Source organism: Mesoplodon mirus (assembly GCF_964341445.2).
Source record: "Mesoplodon mirus genome assembly, chromosome: 5".
Lineage (NCBI taxonomy): Eukaryota > Metazoa > Chordata > Mammalia > Artiodactyla > Ziphiidae > Mesoplodon > Mesoplodon mirus.
The window spans coordinates 152055070-152073774 of record NC_138980.1 but is presented as its reverse complement, the minus strand read 5'-3'; the positions used below and the strand labels follow the sequence as shown (position 1 = coordinate 152073774).

At 40.3% G+C, this 18705-nt stretch overlaps 1 protein-coding gene across 1 annotated transcript in view; it reads right to left on the bottom strand.

Moving 5' to 3' along the window:
- Positions 1 to 18705, bottom strand: part of FYB1 (FYN binding protein 1) — a 190046-nt gene that overhangs the window by 121081 nt on the left and 50260 nt on the right. The window lies entirely within an intron of this gene.

Below are 18705 nucleotides of genomic sequence, written 5' to 3'. Positions count from 1 at the left end.
ATCAACGTAAAATCTCCCCCGACAGTTTCTTAGCATGGACAGAAAAGCACAGCCATGATTTTGCCTTGTGTTCATAAACCCATCTATTTTTCTACACAGAATAATCCCTAATGCCAAAATATTTAAAGTGGCAAATATTAATGATCTCTTATTATATATTAGTACACAATAAATATATATAATTTTATACTCACAACAACCCTGTGAGGTAAGTACTATTATTATCCTCATTTTTTTAGAGGAGAAAACTGAGGCACAGAGAGGTTAAGTGGCTGGCCCAAAGTCACACAGCTGGTAGGAGATACAGTAAGAGGCCTATGCTCTTCTTTTAATTACCTCATTGTAAGTTTAGTTAAAATGGGGGAGGCACGGGGAAAGGCCCTGTGATTCTTTTCATGAGAGGTAGCAATTCATACAAGTGGGCCAAAGTCTCCAACTAAACATTGGAGGTATCAGTTGCTCTGAAAAGATTTCCTCAGATGCCTTGTAGCACTTTGTCATCATTTGTCCCACTTTGCCAGGATTCCTTCTGAGAAGACAGGGTTGATGGCAGCAGAGCCCCCTTTCCCTAGTCTGTGTAGGAATTCCACATGAATCCCCACTTCCTGCCAGCTCCTTAAGCTTTGGGGGAAAGTGAGATTTGTTCCTCTTCATCAAAAGGTAAGCACAGGCTTGTCAGTAGCCAAGATGAAATCAGTCGTCTGTGCCCAATTAAGACCAGGGCTCTGGTTTTGTTCCAAGACTTCATTTAATACCAGCAGCACCAGAGGTTGGAACAGGCATGTGTGACAGGCCCTATCCAGTTATAAAACAGCAAGTGACAGACACATTTTTATCTGCTTATCACCCTTCTGGCTACAATGAGGCTGAGTTGTGGTGTCTGATGTCCACCTCTTCTGCTATTTTCAACAGAACATGCTTTTCTGTCAATGATTCCAGCCAGCACAATCTGCGCTGCCAGAACTTGGAGGCGGTACCTTTTCCTGCTGTAAAAAAAAATCACACACTGGTTTGAAAAGGGAAACCTGGATAGAGCTGTTACCTGAACTCCTGAAGAATGAAGTGGGAGGGTGGTCTCATTGAGTAGGTCTTCCTGGGGCCAGGGGCTGGGCTCACTCACTTTTGGCTGTTGTGTCTGCTTGGCATGTAGAATCCAAGACCTGTGGCACTTTCTGAGCCCTGGCCAGGAGATGTCCAGGGGAATGGTTGAGAGATCCACTCTTCCCCGCTCCCCACCCCACCAGGCTGACTTAGACAAGAAAAGTTCTATTGTGCCCTCAGGATATTGAGTAAGAAGGAGGAGAAAGAGGGGAACTAAAAAGAGTCTATTCGGCCTGAATGCTTCTGCTGACAGTCCGACCAAGCATGTGATATTTAAAAGAGCAAAACCAAGTCAAGGCTCTTCTGCTGCCACCATGGCTGTCAAAGGGAAGAACCTGGAAGGCCTTTGGTTCTGTAATCGGCTTGCACACCCGGGGTTGTCCACCTGCCATGGAGGTCAAGGACGGGGGGCTGTGACTAGGGATGTCCACTCCAACATGTGGAATGTTTGGGACCCAAGTGCATCTGTAGTTGGGAGGTGAAGTGGGCTGCTTGACTGCAGGAACTGAAGGGGATTGCAGCGGGTGGAAAGCCCAGTGGATTCACTCTTGTCTGTTCTTGGTTAGACTTTTCTTCAAACTCTGGAGAAAATGGAGTATTCAAATGACAATCCATGTTAAGAGACTGCCATTGGCACAAAATGGGATTTTAAGAAATTGTGGGGCTTCCCTGGTGGCGCAGTGGTTGAGAATCTGCCTGCTAATGCAGGGGACACGGGTTCGAGCCCTGGTCTGGGAGGATCCCACATGCCGTGGAGCAACTAGGCCTGTGAGCCACAACTACTGAGCCTGCGCGTCTGGAGCCTGCGCTCTGCAACAAGAGAGGCCACGAGAGTGAGAGGCCTGTGCACCGCGATGAAGAGTGGCCCCCGCTTGCCACAACTAGAGAAAGCCCTCGCACAGAAACGAAGACCCAACACAGCAAAAATAAATAAATAAATTAATTAATAAACTTCTACCCCCAACATCTTCTTTTAAAAAAAAAGAAAAAAAAAAAGAAATTGTGGCTATTAAATTAACCTCCCCTATCTTCCTTCTATTCATTCATTCATTCATTCATTCATTCATCAGTCATCCACATTAAGCACCTACTGTATATACCAGCACTGTGCTAGTCAGAAAGGTGAATGAGACAAGGCTCTTCCCCTGAGGGGTTTATAGTCTTGTAGAGGTTATGCCAGGAATGGCCACTTTCCTTCTTATATAATTCTCCTTTCTTCCATAGGGTTGACAGACTTTGACTTCTGTGCCCAATCTGGCCTATGGCCTGTTTTGCAGAGCCTCAAGGTAAGAATGGGTTTCCCATTTTTAAAGAGTTGTAAGAAAAACAAAGAAGAAGAGCAACAATACATGACAAGGACTATATATGGCCTAAAATATTTACTATTTGGCCCAAAAATATTTACTATTTGGCCCTTTGCAGAAAGTTTGCCAACGACTCTTCTATAGTAAGATAATTCTTGCTTTTTAGCCAGGCATACAACTACAACTACATTTTCTACCCCTCTCGACACTAGCTGTGGCCATATGACTAAGTTTTGGACCGTGGGATCAAGGCTGAAAAGATCTGAAGAGCTTCTGTGTAGTGCTCTTAAGCTGGGCTCACCATGCTTTTCTCTGCCAGAATGCTGTGTGGGCCTGAGCCATTCAGACTTATTGATGACTAGGGCTTATTAATACCCTAGTGATGGCAGAGCCACAGATGGAAGGAGGCTGGGCCCTGGCACCAGAGAGCAACTCTACCATCCCTGGATTTACTGGATGGTTATGAGGGAGAGAAAGAGAAAGAAGAAAAATGTTAACTTTTTTTTTTCACTCTCTAATTTTTTCTTTTATTGGAGTGTAATTGCTTTACAATGAATGTTGTGTTACTTTCTGCTGTACAACAAGGTGAATCAGCTATATGTATACATATATCCCCTCCCCCTGGACCTCTCTCGCACATCACCCCCTCATCCCACCCATCTAGGTCATCACAGAGCACCAACTGAGCTCCCTGTGCTATATAGCAGGTTCCCACTAGCTAGCTATTTCACACATGGTAGTGTATATATATGTCAATCCTAATCTCCCAATTCGTCCCACTCGTCCCTTGCCCCCCATGTCCACAAGTCCATTCTCTATGTCTGCATCTCTATTTCTGCCCTGCAAATAGGTTCATCTGTACTGAAAAATGTTAACTTTTAAAAATCAGTCTTATGTTTCTGCTCCTGCACCAACCTGCCCCTGATGTCAAAATCAAAACAAAATCCCAGAACCCAGAATGTGCCCTGTCTTCATGGAATGCACCTCCTTTCTTTTCTTTCACCTGGTTAACTCCTGCTCGTGCCCCAAAGCCCAGTGTAGATTTATCACCGACTTCTGACTTCAGTCCCTAAAGACTGGGGAAGGTGGCCTGCCTTCCTTTGGCTTCTGTGCTATCTTTTAGTTGTTGGAATCTGTCTCTCTCTAGACTTTGAGCTCTGTAAGGGTGGACTGCGACTTTTTTGTCTTTGATTCTTAGCTTCTAGTACGGTGCCTGGCACACAGAAAGTACTTTATAAACATTGCGGAATTGAATTAATTTATTAGAAGCCAAGGATGGCTTCCTGGTTTGTGGGGCAGTTGAATTTTTTATGTATTTATCCCAGGTAAAGGTGAGTCTAGCAATTTCTACCTCTGAGGTGTAGACATAAATTTTGCTTTCCAAAATGGGGAGAAGAAATCTACACATTTAGAAAGATTATATTTTAAAACTTGAATATTTTATTGGGTTTGGATGGTAACCCTGTTTGCTGATAGTTCTGAATAGGTTTGAAGATTTAATAAAAACAAGTAAAAAGCCATGAAGCCAGTTTAGTAACATGATGATATGTTCCTGAAATAAATGGAAGTATAGATATTTTCCCAAATCTATCTTATCTTGAGCTAATCTTATAACTATGCAATAATAAGCATTCAATCTTTTCCTATTTTTATAAATCCTTCTAAAGGAAAATTTGTGCAATAATCTGTTATTATTGATAACAATTACATAATAATGAAGATAAAAATTCCATTGGATTCTCCCCATTCCTCTCTATGTTATACAGCTTATAATCAATAAGTGCAAAAACAAAAACACTGTTTTTGGTGTAAACCTCTTTTACCATATATGTATGGTATGGATATATGTGACCAATTTTCTGAACCAACAAGTTAATATAAGACTTTCAAGACATGATATAGCGGTAGTATTTTTCCCATTATATAGAGGAAAGAATACAAGATAGGAGGGGCATATTTTTTTCACATATAATCCTTCTTGAGGTGGTGTTAACAGAAGGCAGAGTTGGAAAGAATTACTTGTACTATTTTTTTAAAGGAACCAATAATGTAATATGGGGTTAGTATCTGAATGTCTACTTTTCATTATTTTTGTAGTTACTCCCTAAAGCTTTTCATAAATTACAAGGAACCCTGAGCAATAAAATAAAAATAAAATAATTCAAAGGTTTCTTAAATCAGATGTTAGATCTTATATTACATCTGCTACAGAATCATAGCTAACACCTCAGTGCTTCTGGGTATTTTATTAAATGTTTAGGGCTCTCCCCCTCCCCCAGCAAAAGCCATTCTAAGCAAATGATGAAGGTCTCAGTGAATAGCTCATTCTTTGTGCACCTGAGTGCCAGGCTTTTTCTTCCCCATCTTGAGCAATTCTATTGTGCCACACAAGGAAATAAAACACTATAGGAGGAAAATTAGTGAGTTGGGGGGTTATGGATGAGGATGGAGGAAGTCAGCTTACTCAACTCATGACTTCTAGTAGCAATGCCTATTTAGGATATCAGAATTTTGGTCTTTATAATCCAGGCAAATTCTTCTACTATCCCTATCTCATCCCATCCTCACCTCTACCCCAGGCTGAGGACCTTACCCTATCTCCATCTGGTAATTACTACCTATAGCACTGGCCTGTTTATACCTATGGCCCGTGAACAAGCTTACTTTTCTGATTCTAAATGAAAATACTGTGTGTATTATTGTTCTTACACTTTAGCAATTACGACGTTTACTTTCCCTCAGTTTAAAAAAATGATAAAGTTCAACTTCTAGTTCTGATGGGAGTGACACAAAGCCGATGGCCAATCCAACCACCGCTCAAGGAGAGGTGATCTGCTTCCGGGGGCTACGCCCGCTCTGCTGTGACATTTAGAGCCTCTAGCGACTTATTCAGAAAACAAGTCCTGAATGTGTTTGAGAGTGAAAATTATTTGGCCTGAAGTTAGGCTTTCGCACAATCCTGATGGCTTCCTTTCCTAGGGGCATCTGGGTGTAGTGTGAAGACACACGGGGCGGGTTTCGACCTTCTGCTTGCTCAGCACGCGAATGCCTTGGGCAGGAGAGCCCGAGCCCCGCACCGCTCCAGACTATGGAGCACAAGATGAAGCACAGATGAAGCCACGCCCTTCCAACAGTTCGCCCTTGGCCTGCTCCGTATGCCTGAGTTTCGGGAATTCTGTCTCTAAGCCAATGACGTCCTGATCACAGGTCATCGAAGGTGCATGTTCCTGGAATGAGTCCACTGCCTGCCATCAGAAACACCCTATTGCCAGACACACTGGCGATTAGGATGAGAATGCATTGTGTAAGGCTAGCAAGAAAAAAATATTTGAGCATGTGCCCCTAATATCTGGGTATTTATTACTGATATCTATCTATCTATCTATCCATCCATCCATCCATATATCTTGCTTTGGGAATATTCTTTACCCATTATAAAATGTAAACAAAAATAGAAAAGAGATTTTTAAAAAAATCTAGTATTTCTAACAATTTCTCTTCATGCTCAACAAACTGTCTTAAACCCTCCTTTGGCGGGTCCTCCACTTTGGAGGCCACTAGAGAAAGGAGTGGAGAGAGGAAATTGTGGCACTAGGAGTCAGCAAAGGGCACAGGGACATCAACAAAACCAGGGTCCCCTAGTGGTTGGCTCCACCCATTCAAATGGGTTAACCACTTGCCTTCTGTAGCAGGCAATCCAAGCACACCCTCTGTCTGATCGAAAGGCTGGGTCCTCACTCCGTTCTGCCCCAATGCATGGCCTCTCCTGGGTCTCTCCTGGGTCTGAGGCTCTCACTACTGCTCTCCTAACCAAGTAACCACCTAAGGAACGTTGTCACTTAAATGTCCAGCAGGCACCGCAATCACCTATTCACATGAGACCGAAACATGAGCCCAGAATCAGCTTTAGCCTCCCTCTTCCAGCTCCCAGGTTCACGTCTCCACCGCCCATCCTGGTGCTTCTCTGTCTCAAGAGCTTGCCCTCCTGCCCCACTGCGCTGCCTCCATCACTTCCTGCCTCTGTAGCTGCGGTGGCCTCTTACAGAGTTGCTCTGCCTCTGATCCTTCCTTCTCAGGCCTGTCAAACATGGTCTTCCTATGATCGACTGGATCATGGTTACTTAAAGCCCTCCAGTGGCTCTCTAACCCTTCAGAAAAAAAAAATTAAAACACCTCACCATGGATGAGACTCTCCTTCACCCATTCTTGGCACACCTCCAGGTGCACGTGGCAGAGCTTCTGCTTCTCTCATTGCCATACAGTTCCCCATCCTTCATCTGGTTAACTCAGCCTTCATCTTCAAACTCCACTCAGAGTTTACCTCCCCACCCCCACCCCAAAGCCTTCTCTGACCTTCCCTCTGGGCGTCCAGAGAACTTATTGCCTCAGTGATAACGTTTTATGTTTTGGTTCTACTAGAATTTGCCAGGGGTAGGGCCCCATCCTTAATTTATCTGTGTGTCTTTAGAATAGTAATCCTCCAACTTTAGCGTTCAGAAGAATAGCTGGAGGTGTTTTTAAAATAAGTGCGATTTCAGATTGAGCAGGCTTGGGGTGGAAGCCAGCCACTGGCATTTGTAACTAGATCCCTCTCCCAAGTGACTCTCATCCAATTCCTCTTCAGAGTTTAGCCAGGTATCAGTGCTACGACCTTCAATTAATAGCAGTGAGAGAAGGAATTCTCTTTCTCTTTCTCTCATCTTTCCATCCTTGATAAGTGAATGCACTAATATGGGCTGAGACAGACCATATTGACTCAGCTTTTGGAAGTGGAACCTTTGACAGACTACGCTTGGGTGCAGAGAAGTACCCCACGGTGGGAAGCTGGCCTGGGGAACTGCTTTCGTTGCCTATGTGTGTGTGTGTGGGTGCATACACCCCTCCACACACACACTCATTCATATAAATCATATTCATTACCAACAATTAAAAATAGTTTTGAAAAATAAAAGAGGGTAGAAGAATTCTTCTAGATTAAAAGATACCAAAGGCACACAGCAATGAAATACAATATGTAAATCTTGATTGGATCCTGGTTTGAACAAAAAAATATATATAAAATAATGTTGGGACAATTGGAGAAATTTTCACATGGGCAATTCAAAGATAAAGAAATTGTTGCTTTTCTTAGGTGTGATAATGGCATTATGGTTAAAAGGGAGAAGGCCCTTATTCTTAGGAGATGCATGCTTCAATTTTTACAGATGAATTGTCATGATTTGCACAACTTACTTTCAGATGGTTCAGGAAATTATTTATACATGTACATAAAATATGGCAAAATGTCAGCAATTGGGTGAATCTAGCTGAAGGAAATACAGTTATTTGCTGTGCTATTGTTTAAGCATTTCTGTAGATTGAAAACTTTAAATATTAAAAAAATGGGGAAATGTAAAAACTAGAGTGATTTCACATAATTATTTAGATTTGTAGCTTTCATTGAAAAGTCCATTTTCCCAATAAAACAATTGGCTGGAGTTTCATGGAGCTTCCATAATTTGCTGTGACTACTTAGCTCATTAAAGTCACCTACCTGGCCAGAGGAGGCATTTGATTTGCAACCCATGAGATGAAGGTCAAGAGCCCTTGAAATTCTCCGCCTGGACTCTCTTTATAGGATTGTGTCTCTTGAATCCAAGAAGACTGATCTAAAGTGTCTTTTGTTGGGCAAGTCCTTCCACCTTGAGGAGGCCAAGTGGGAACCAGGGAACCAGGCTTGGGCCCACACCATGTAGGCTGCATCTGTTCTTGGCACACACAGAGCCTAGAGCGTCTCTCCAAGATAAGCGACCAGATCAGGATATGATGTGAAAGACCCAGTCAGCAGCAATGGGTCACTCTTAACTGGAGCAGTCATCATGTCCATCTTGTGGGGTTTGGGATCCTGGCCTCACAAGTCAGGATGAACAGCACTGACCTTGGCTAGTAGGTAAAGAAGTAACCCTAAGAGAATCACAGTGAAATCATGATGGAGACTATCTTTGGGGAAGGCCTGAGGAGGAATGATGACTGATTTCAACTTTCTATATACAGTTTATTCTTTTCATATTAAAAAAGACTTTAAGCAAATATGACAAAATTCTTGGTCATGGATCCATTGGTGTTTGTTATATACTTTTTTTGTGTGCTTTTTTCTCTTATTTAAAAAATTTCTCAAAAACAAACAAACCAAAATATTGCTTCTACCTCCCACAAGTGTTCCATGCCCCGGATATGCAAACTTGGGCAATGTTGTCCCCTATAGAAATGCGCTGTCAGTCTCTTTCCAGAACTGAAGGAAGCAGAAGTAGAATCATAAGCTCTAATTTTCCTGAAGACAAAGAACCACAGATTTTAAATTTTAATCACCAGGGTCAATGTTTTTTGATACTGTATTTCCCCTTAATTTCCCAGCAGTTAAAGGAAGAGGTTAGCAAAGGAAAATACAAGACAAAAAATGAGGGAGATCTTCCTTATGTATGATATAATTTCCCTTTTCTTTTTTCTGACTCTGGAAACTAATAAAGTAAGATCCCTAACTTATGATGTAATCTCCCCTCTTTTTTGATTTTGGAAGCTAATAAAATTTTAAAACACAGTTCTCCTACTACAATTGATGACTTTAGCTAAGCACAACCTTTTCTCACTATAAAATTAGGCAGGTTCTTTTGGCCCATTCTAATTCTCAGCAATGCATGAAAATAAAGCAGGATAGTAAAGGGGGTTTATCTAGTGGTAACATCATGCAGAGGGTCTCATCTTTCTGTGGGACAGGGTGTGGCGCCACACAAGACTGGGGTCAGTCTTGATTGAACGTCCCACCTCATGGGCTGGGATGGGGCTTGGGCTGATGAAAAGAATCTGGGGCTTGGGATCCCAGGCGTGGTGAGCTGAGTCTTTTAGAGAACAGGGGCTGGTACTCTTTTACTAATGGAAGGACTTAAAACACCAGTAGGACTATGAGCCTTGTTGGGATGGGCCTGAGTTTATACTATCCCCATGGAGACAGCTGGCTGTGTGCACATGATGCTAAGCTGATTTGTCCTTCAGGCTCTGCTGTGTGAAAGGAGAAAACCCAAGGAGAAACCAGTCATCGCCCAGAACCAAATGCAAGGACGGCAGAAACTAATAACTCTCCTGAGACATATCAGTTTATAGGCAATCTCAGCAGAATTAGTTGGAACCCTAAACTTCTTTTTTTTTTTTTTTTTTTTTTTTTTTGCGGTACGCGGGCCTCTCACCGTTGTGGCCTCTCCCGTTGCGGAGCACAGGCTCCGGACGCGCAGGTTCAGCGGCCATGGCTCACGGGCCCAGCCACTCTGCGGCATGTGGGATCTTCCCGGACCGGGGCATGAACCCGCGTCCCCTGTATCGGCAGGCGGACTCTCAACCACTGCGCCACCAAGGAAGCCCCCTAAACTTCTTTAAGTCTGATCAAGAGGGGTGAGTTTGGGGCATATTCTTGGAGATTCACTTTTGATACTTATGTTTGCCATTGCTTAGGGATGTAAGTTGGCCTGCTCTGTAAAATTGATAATTATGACTACCTTTTATTGAGGGGTTAACATGTTCTAGGTAAGGCACACAGGACTTTATATATATTATCTAATTTAGTCCTCTTATGATTATTATGCCCATTTTTTAGATAAGGGCACTCGGGTTCAGAAAAATAAAGTGAGTGACCTAAGGGGCTGAAGAGGTCCGCAAACTTAAATTTGTGTGATGGTCCAAATCCACTTTCTTAAATACACCCAGTGGCTCTCAAATCTCGCTTCACAACAGAATAATCTAGGGTACTTTTAGCAAATGCTGATGGCCAGGCCCATGTGGCCCAAGTAAATTTTATTATTTGGGTGAGGTGCCTGGGCATCTATTTTCTTTAAAGCTCCCAGATTATTCTAATGTTCAGTCAGGATCAGGAATCTCTGACTTATCTTGCACAGCTTCCAATATAATCGAAACTGTCCTATAGTGTGGTAGGCAAAGTAATGCCCTGCCTACCTAGGTGTCTACATTCTAATCCCTGGAACTATAGATATGTTACTCTACATGGCAAAGGGGAATTTGCAGGAAAGTGATCTTGAGATGGGGAGATTATCTTGGATTATCCATGTGGATCCAATGTACTATATGGGTCTTATACAGGGAATAGGGAGGCAGGTGTGTCAATGTCATAGTGATGCAGTCTGAGAAAGATTCTATCAGCCCTTACTGGCTTTGAAGGTGGAAGGAAGACATGAGCCAATAAATGCAGCAGTCTCTAGAAGCTGGAAGAGGCAAGGAAACAGATCCTCCCTTCGGGCCTCCAGAAGAAACACAGCCCTGCCCACACCTTGATTTTGACTCATTGAGACCCATTTTAGAGTTTTGCTCTATGAAACTGTGAGATCATAAGTTTGTGTTGTTTTAAGCCACTAAATGTAACCTTTTGCTTATACTGGAAGTGGTATCGTTATGTGTCAGACAATTTTACATATGCTGATGGCTCTCTATCCAACCATCCATACACCTGCCTACTCATTCATCCACCCATCTATCCATCAATTCAGGAAACATTTACTGAAAACCTATTAATGGTATGAGGCAGGGATTGTCATCTCCATTTCACAGGTGGGTAAAAAAGGCACAGAGAAATCAACAACTGAGGCAGGACTTGACTCCTAGTCTTTGGATCCCTGAGTGCACTGCTCTTTCTCTGTAGTATGTTACCTCTAGAATTTCTGATTATTAGAATCCCAGGCCCTGTGAGTAAGCATTCAAATATGGCCATAGCTGACCAATAGAAGAAATATTTTGGTGTATGTAGATTTCTGTAGCATTCTTCAAGTCATAAAGTTGGTGAAGTGAGTTTGCCCTTCATTGCTGTAAGGCTGGCTCTGGAGTAGTCATGCCTAGGTCAGTGTTTGGTATCTTCTCTGACCTCTACAACATGGGACACCTAGCAATGATGAGGTCATATTTTGGCCTCTCTCTGAGACTCGTTCCTGTAGCAACATAGAACCCAAGATCTGAGACTGGGCTACAGCTGATTTCAAAAATTTTTAAAGCTGTCGAAGACTTTCTTTCAAATGAAATGTGTTAATAAAAGATATAAGTTAGGAATTCCCTGGTGGCGTAGTGGTTAAGAATCCGCCTGCCAATGCAAGGGACATGGGTTTGATCCCTGGTCCGGAAAGATCCCACATGCCACGAAACAACTAAGCCAGTGCTCCACAAATACTGAGCCTGCACTCTAGAGCCCATGAACCACAACTACTGAAGCCCGTGTGCCCTAGAGCCCACGTGCTGCAACTACTGAGCCCACGTGCTGCAACTACTGAAGCCCGCATTCCTAGAGCCTGTGCTCGGCAACAAGAGAAGCCACTGCAATGAGAAGCCAGTGCACCGCAATGAAGAGTAGCCCCTGCTCGCTGCAACTAGGGAAAGCCTGCGTGCAACAATGAAGAACCAACGCAGCCAAAAAAAAAAAAAAAAAAAGATAAGTTAAAATCACTCCAGTAGAGGCAGAGATGTCAAAACTCATTTCTCCTACCCCAACCCACTGATGTGTCTCCCTGGAATTCCCAGGACTCCTCAGAGCAATTTGAAATTACTGGGCTATAGTATTAGTGGAGAGTGGGATGTCTGGTTGCCCTAGGCTAGCCACACTAAGAATGGAGCATAACCTTGTACAAATATCTTTTCATTTTAACAGGAAAATATACTCATTTTATATCATGATATTGATTGATATTGATTAGGAAGAGGAGGAAGATAAATATGAGGAGGAGTAAGAGCTATTAATCAAGAAATATTTACTCAGGGAGGCAGTGTGATGAAATAGAAAAAGGTGTTTAGCTCAGAGCCAAACAACTCTAGCCGCCAGCCCCAACTGCTGTTATTCTTGGATTGCTGTGTTATCTTGGACTAGTCCCTTCATCATTTTGAGCCTCAAGTTCAAGGATTAAATTAGATGATTTATGCAGAAGCACTTGGCACAGTGCTTGGCACATGGCAGGTATGGAATAAATGTTGCATCTGTACTGAGTACTTTTCAGGCTACAAGGCATTTTATAATCAAAGATGAATAAGAGAAAATCTCTGCTGTCAAGAAACTCAAGGCTATTTGGAAAAACAACACATTTTTGGAAAATTCATAGTATAATGATTGTTACAGGGCAATATAGTTCAAGCACCAAATAAGAAGTCCAGACATGAGAAATTATGCACTTGAAGTGATCCTGAAATGCTACTTGAGGCATGGCCAGGGTTTGGTGGGATGAGAGACAAGGAGAACAGTGTAAACAATGGGGAAAGGGTGCTAATAAGGAGAATCTCAGAGGCTACATAATTGTGGGAGGTGAATGGACAAACAGATAAGAATTTCTCTTCACTGAGTGGGGAACTGATAGGGGGAAGTCTATGTTCTCACAGAGTCAGCAATTCCCACATGCACCCTGACCACCTGGGTGTCAGTCATTAGACCACATTGCCATCAATGCTGTCTTTGAAGGGGTGTAAAGGAAGGTTGGATCACCCAAGTAATAATAGATTTTTAAATAGGTGATGAGACTTGAAAAGTGACTCTAAGCAGGATACAAGCCAGAAGAGAAGCTAAAAGACACAGGGAAGTACATCATCAAATATTTTGGCTTAGTTCTGAGCTCTTGGGAAATGGATCAGTGTAGAGCAATTAGGAGTGGTAAGATTTTTTCTGAGCCAAAGATAAGATTGGTTGAAAAAAGGAGACTGAAAGACATCTATTTGAGAATATGCACACATGCACACACACGCACATGCACATGAATACCAATGCCCTTCAATAGTCAGTTTTTATTAAAATGAACATTGCATTCTTGTATAAAAAGGATCAATTTAATATAAACATTCCTGGTATCATTAGCCCATATTACTAAAAATACATCATGTGAAGCTTAACGAACTAATAAGCCATTAGGAAAATAGTCAGGGCTGATTTGGGCACCAGTCTACCCATTCCCTTTGCAGTAACCCACAGGTGCAGCAGGTCTCAGAACTAGCATCCATGTGCTGTGATCACATGTCCAACCTCAGCCCAGGTTGCCTACAGACCTGACCATGTTCTCAAATTAAAACTGAATTGTTATTATCTACTGTCTAGCACAGGGAACTATACTCAATATTCTGTAATGACCTATATGGGAAAAGAATCTAAAAAAGAGTGGATATATGTATATGTATAACTGATTCACTTTGTTGTACACCTGAAACTAACACGACATTGTAAGTCAACTCTACTCCAATAAAAATTAATTTAAAAAACTGAATTGTCATTGAAAACCATTGTAAGTGTGACATTTTAGAGTAAATATTTTATGAAACAACACAATTTGTATGCAACTGGAAAGAGTTGGCAAATATTTGGCTGGCAAATGAATGGCTTGATTTATGAGAAGAGAGGGAAGTAAGACTTAGATGCAGACTTCAAGGAGCTACATGTAATTAGTTGATTGGATAAATAACAATGGTCAGCATTTTTAGCAGAGTCTTCTTGTCAAGCTTAGAAACAGGGTTCCATTTGCTTTTTCCCTTCCTCGGTTAATCATTGTTTGGGAGCCTATTTATTTTATATTTATACTCATCATGTTCTAGTACAGTGGTTCTCAAACTCTTTGGTTTCAAAACCACATTGACTGCTTAAAAATATTCATTGCAGCACTATTTACAATAGCCAAGACATGGAAGCAACCTAAATGTCCATTAATAGATGAATGGATAAAGTAGATGTGGTACATATATACAATGGAATGCCACTCAGCCATAAAAAAGAATGAAATAATGCCATTTGCAGCAACATGGAAGGACCTAGAGATTATCATACTAAGTGAAGTAAGCCAGACAGAGAAAGACAAATGTCATATGATATTGCTTATATGTGGAATCTAAAATATATATATATATGTATACAAACGAACTTATTTACAAAACAGAAATAGACCCACAGATATAGAAAACAAACTTATGGTTACTGAAGAGGAAAGGGGCGGGGAAGGATAAATTAGGAGTTTGGGATTAATAGATAGACAGTACTTACTATATATATAATAGATAACAAAAAAGGACCTACTGCATAGCACAGGGAACTATACTCAATATTTTGTAACAACCTATAAGGGAAAAGAATCTGAAAAAGAAATATATATATATAAATCATTTTGCTGTACACCTGAAACTAACACATTGTAAATTAACTATACTTCAATAAAAAAAAAAATTGGAGGACCCTAAATAGTTTTTGTTAAGGTGGGTAATAGCTGACAAAATTTTCATTTATTTATTAATTAATTTAAAATAATGATAATAAATTATTATATTTATGTAATAATTTTTAATGAAAATATACTTTTTTATGAAAAATATATTTTCCAAAACAAAAAATTTAGTGAGAGGCATAGCACTGTTTTACATTTTTGTAAATGTCTTCAATGTATGGGGTAATAGAAAACAGCTGTATTCTCATATTTGGTCTACATTCAATCTGTGGTGACATATTGTTTTAGTTGAAATATATGAAGATATGGCCCCATGCAGATATGCAGTTGGAAAAGGGAAAACGAACTTCATAGCCTTTTCAGATAATTTGGGGGTCTCTGGAAAATTCCACTGAACATTCATGAGAGAATGAGAATGAAAAAGGCAAATAACATCTTAGTATCATTATGTAGGTAGTTCTGACCTTGTGGATTCTTGAAAGGGAGTTGGTGATTCCCAGGGGGTCTTCAGACCATACTTTGAGAAGCCCTGCTCTAGCCTTTCTCTAGCTTTATACGGGCCAGATGTATTTCCAGGGAACATGGGGTTTCCTGTTATCTGTGGATGATTCTTCAAGTAAACTAAGTGTGCACTCCAAATGCATGATATTCAGGCTTCCAGGATTGTTTCTAGGTATTCTAACAGAATCTTCCACCTAGTTCCATTATAATGGCCCCATGACCACAGCGCACATATTTTAGATAGTCTGATTTGCATGAAACTGTGAGGAATCTGAAAAAAGGTCATTCATGGAGGTTGTTTTGTTTTTAATTGTATTTATGTTTTATTGTTAATATGATTGACTTGAAAGACTTAACTCCAGGTAAGGAGACACATTTGTTAATCTTAGTTAATTTATCTATTTAAAAATACTTATTTGGTAAACAAACAAACAAAACTTATTTGTTATCCCTATGGGGCCATGTCCTAGGTAATGGGATTATAAAACTAAATCAAACAGCCCTATTGTGCCAAAGCTCACAATCTTTGAAATATGAAGAAGTAATCACAAAACCATACAGTTCTTAAACACAAATGCAGTAATCAATTTAAATTCCATGGAAGAAAAGAGGTCAATTGGCTTGTGAAGCAATGGAATTGCTTTCCTGTTTGTATTAACAACTAGGAATGGAGGCAAGAAGTGATGACTGTCAGAAAGCTTGAAATGAAGAGGGAATTATGGATAACACCCTAAGGAACAGCTTTTCCTTTCCCAGTCAGCGCTGGATCTTAAAAATATTTTTCTTGAGAAATGAACAAAGGTGACATTTTTACCCTTTGGGCTTAGAAGCAGGTCACTGCACATGTCGAAAATAAATAACTCCTGGCTGATTTGATGCAGATGTCATTCACAGCTGTCCAAGCAGGGGCAGAGGGGGTGTCAACAATTTGCCAAAAATTTACATTTAGAATTTGGCAGAATTCATGAAATGTAGATTACTTTTGTATAGAATAGCTTGCTTCTCTATATGCTGCTTAAATATTTCCTTTTTAAAAAAAAAAATTGTGTTGTCAGACAACTGAGTATCTAGTACCTGTATAGGAGGTGCCATCTTTATCCTACACAACTTGTTAAACATTTCTGAGCACTTATTAGGCACCAGGTATTACACTGGGTGAATAAAACGTGAACAAAACACTAACTTAGCTACTCATTTACCAGAACTTGTAGCTAATATATCATCAGCTGCTACGAATTACATCAAACATACATATTTTCCAACAAAACTTAGACAAGTGCTGTCCAACAGGATTTTTTGTAATGTAGAAATGTTCTATATCTGTGCTGTCCTATGTGTAGCCATTAACCACTTTTCACTACTGAGCACTTCAAATGTGGCTAGTGCAACTGAGGAATTGAATTTTAAATTTTATTTACTTTTTAAAAAATTTAATTTTTTAAAATATCTTTATTGGAGTATAATTGCTTTACAATGGTGTATTATTTTCTGCTTTATAGCAAAGTGAATCAGTTACATGTATACATATATCCCCATATCCCCTCCCTCTTGCGTCTCCCTCCCACCCTCCATATCCCACCCCTCTAGGTGGTCACAAAGCAGGCTGATCTCCCTGTGCTATATGACTGTTTATGACTGTTTCCTACTAGCTATCTATTTTACATTTTATATATAAGTCCATGACTCTCTCTCAATTCATCCCAGCTTACCCTTTCCCCTCCCCATGTCCTCAAGTCCATTCTCTACATCTGCGTCTTTATTCTTGTCCTGCCCCTAGGTTCTTCAGAACCATTTAATTTTTTTCTTTAGATTCCATATATATATGTTACCATACAGTATTTGTTTTTCTCTTTCTGACTTACTTCACTCTGTATGACAGACTGTAGGTCCATCCACCTCACTACAAATAACTCAATTTCATTTCTTTTTATGGCTGAGTAATATTTCCTTGTATATATGTGCCACATCTTCTTTATTCATTCATCTGTTGATGGACACTTAGGTTGCTTCCATATCCTGGCTATTGTAAATAGAGCTTCAGTGAACATTGTGGTACATGACTCTTTTTGAATTATGGTTTTTTCAGGGTATATGCCCAGTAATGGGATTGCTGGGTTGTATGGTAGTTTTATTTTTAGTTTTTTAAGGAACCTCCATACTGTTCTCCATAGTGGCTGTATCAATTTACATTCCCACCAACAGTGCAAGAGGGTTCCCTTTTCTCCACACCCTCTCCAGCATTTACTGTTTGTAGACATTTTGATGATGGCCATTCTGACTGGTGTGAGGTGATACCTCGTTGTAGTTTTGATTTGCATTTGTCTAATGGTTAGTGATATTGAGCATTCTTTCATGTGTTTGTTGGCAATCTGTATATCTTCTTTGGGGAAATGTCTATTTAGATATTCTGCCCATTTTTGGATTGGGTTATTTGATTTTTTGATATTGAGCTGCATGAGCTGTTTGTAAATTTTGGAGATTAGTCCTTTGTCAGTTGCTTCATTTGCAAATAATTTCTCCCATTCTGAGGGTTGTCTTTTCATCTTGTTTATAGTTTCCTTTGCTGTGCAAAGGCTTTTAAGTTTCATTAGGTCCCATTTGTTTATCTTTGTTTTTATTTCCACTTCTCTAGGAGGTGGGTCAAAAAGGGTCTTGCTGTGATTTATGTCATAGAGTGTTCTGCCTATGTTTTCCTCTAAGAGTTTGATAGTGTCTGGCCTTACATTTAGGTCTTTAATCCATTTTGAGTTTATTTTTGTGTATGGTGTTAGGGAGTGTTCTAATTTCATTCTTTTACATGTAGCTGTCCAGTTTTCCCAGCACCACTTATTGAGGAGGCTATCTTTTTTCCATTGTATATTCTTGCCTCCTTTATCAAAAATAAGGTGACCATATGCGCATGGGTTTATCTCTGGGCTTTCTATCCTGTTCCATTTATCTATATTTCTATTTTGGGGCCAGTACCATACTGTCTTGATTACTGTAGCTTTGTAGTATAGCCCAAAGTCCGGGAGCCTGATTCCTCCAGTTCTGTTTTTCTTTCTCAAGATCGCTTTGGATATTCGGGGTCTTTTCTGTTTCCACACAAATTGTGAAATTTTTGTTCTAGTTCTGTGAAAAATGCCATTGATAGTTTGATAGGGATTGGATTGAATCTGTAGATTGCTTTGGGTAGTATAGTCATTTTCACAATGTTGATTCTTCCAATCCAAGAACATGGTATATCTCTCCATCTGTTTGTATCATCTTTAATTTCTTTCATCAGTGTCTTATAGTTTTCTGCATACAGGTCTTTTGTCTCCTTAGCTAGGTTTATTCTGAGGTATTTTATTCTTTTTGTTGCAGTTGTAAATGGGAGTGTTTCCTTAATTTTTCTTTCAGATTTTTTATCATCAGTTTATAGGAATGCAGGAGATTTCTGTGCATTAATTTTGTATCCTGTTACTTTACCAAATTCATTGATTAGCTCTAATAGTTTTCTGTTAGCATCTTTAGGATTCTCTATGTATAGTATCATGTCATCTGCAAACAGTGACAGCTTTACTTCTTTTCTGATTTGGATTCCTTTTATTTCTTTTTCTTCTCTGATT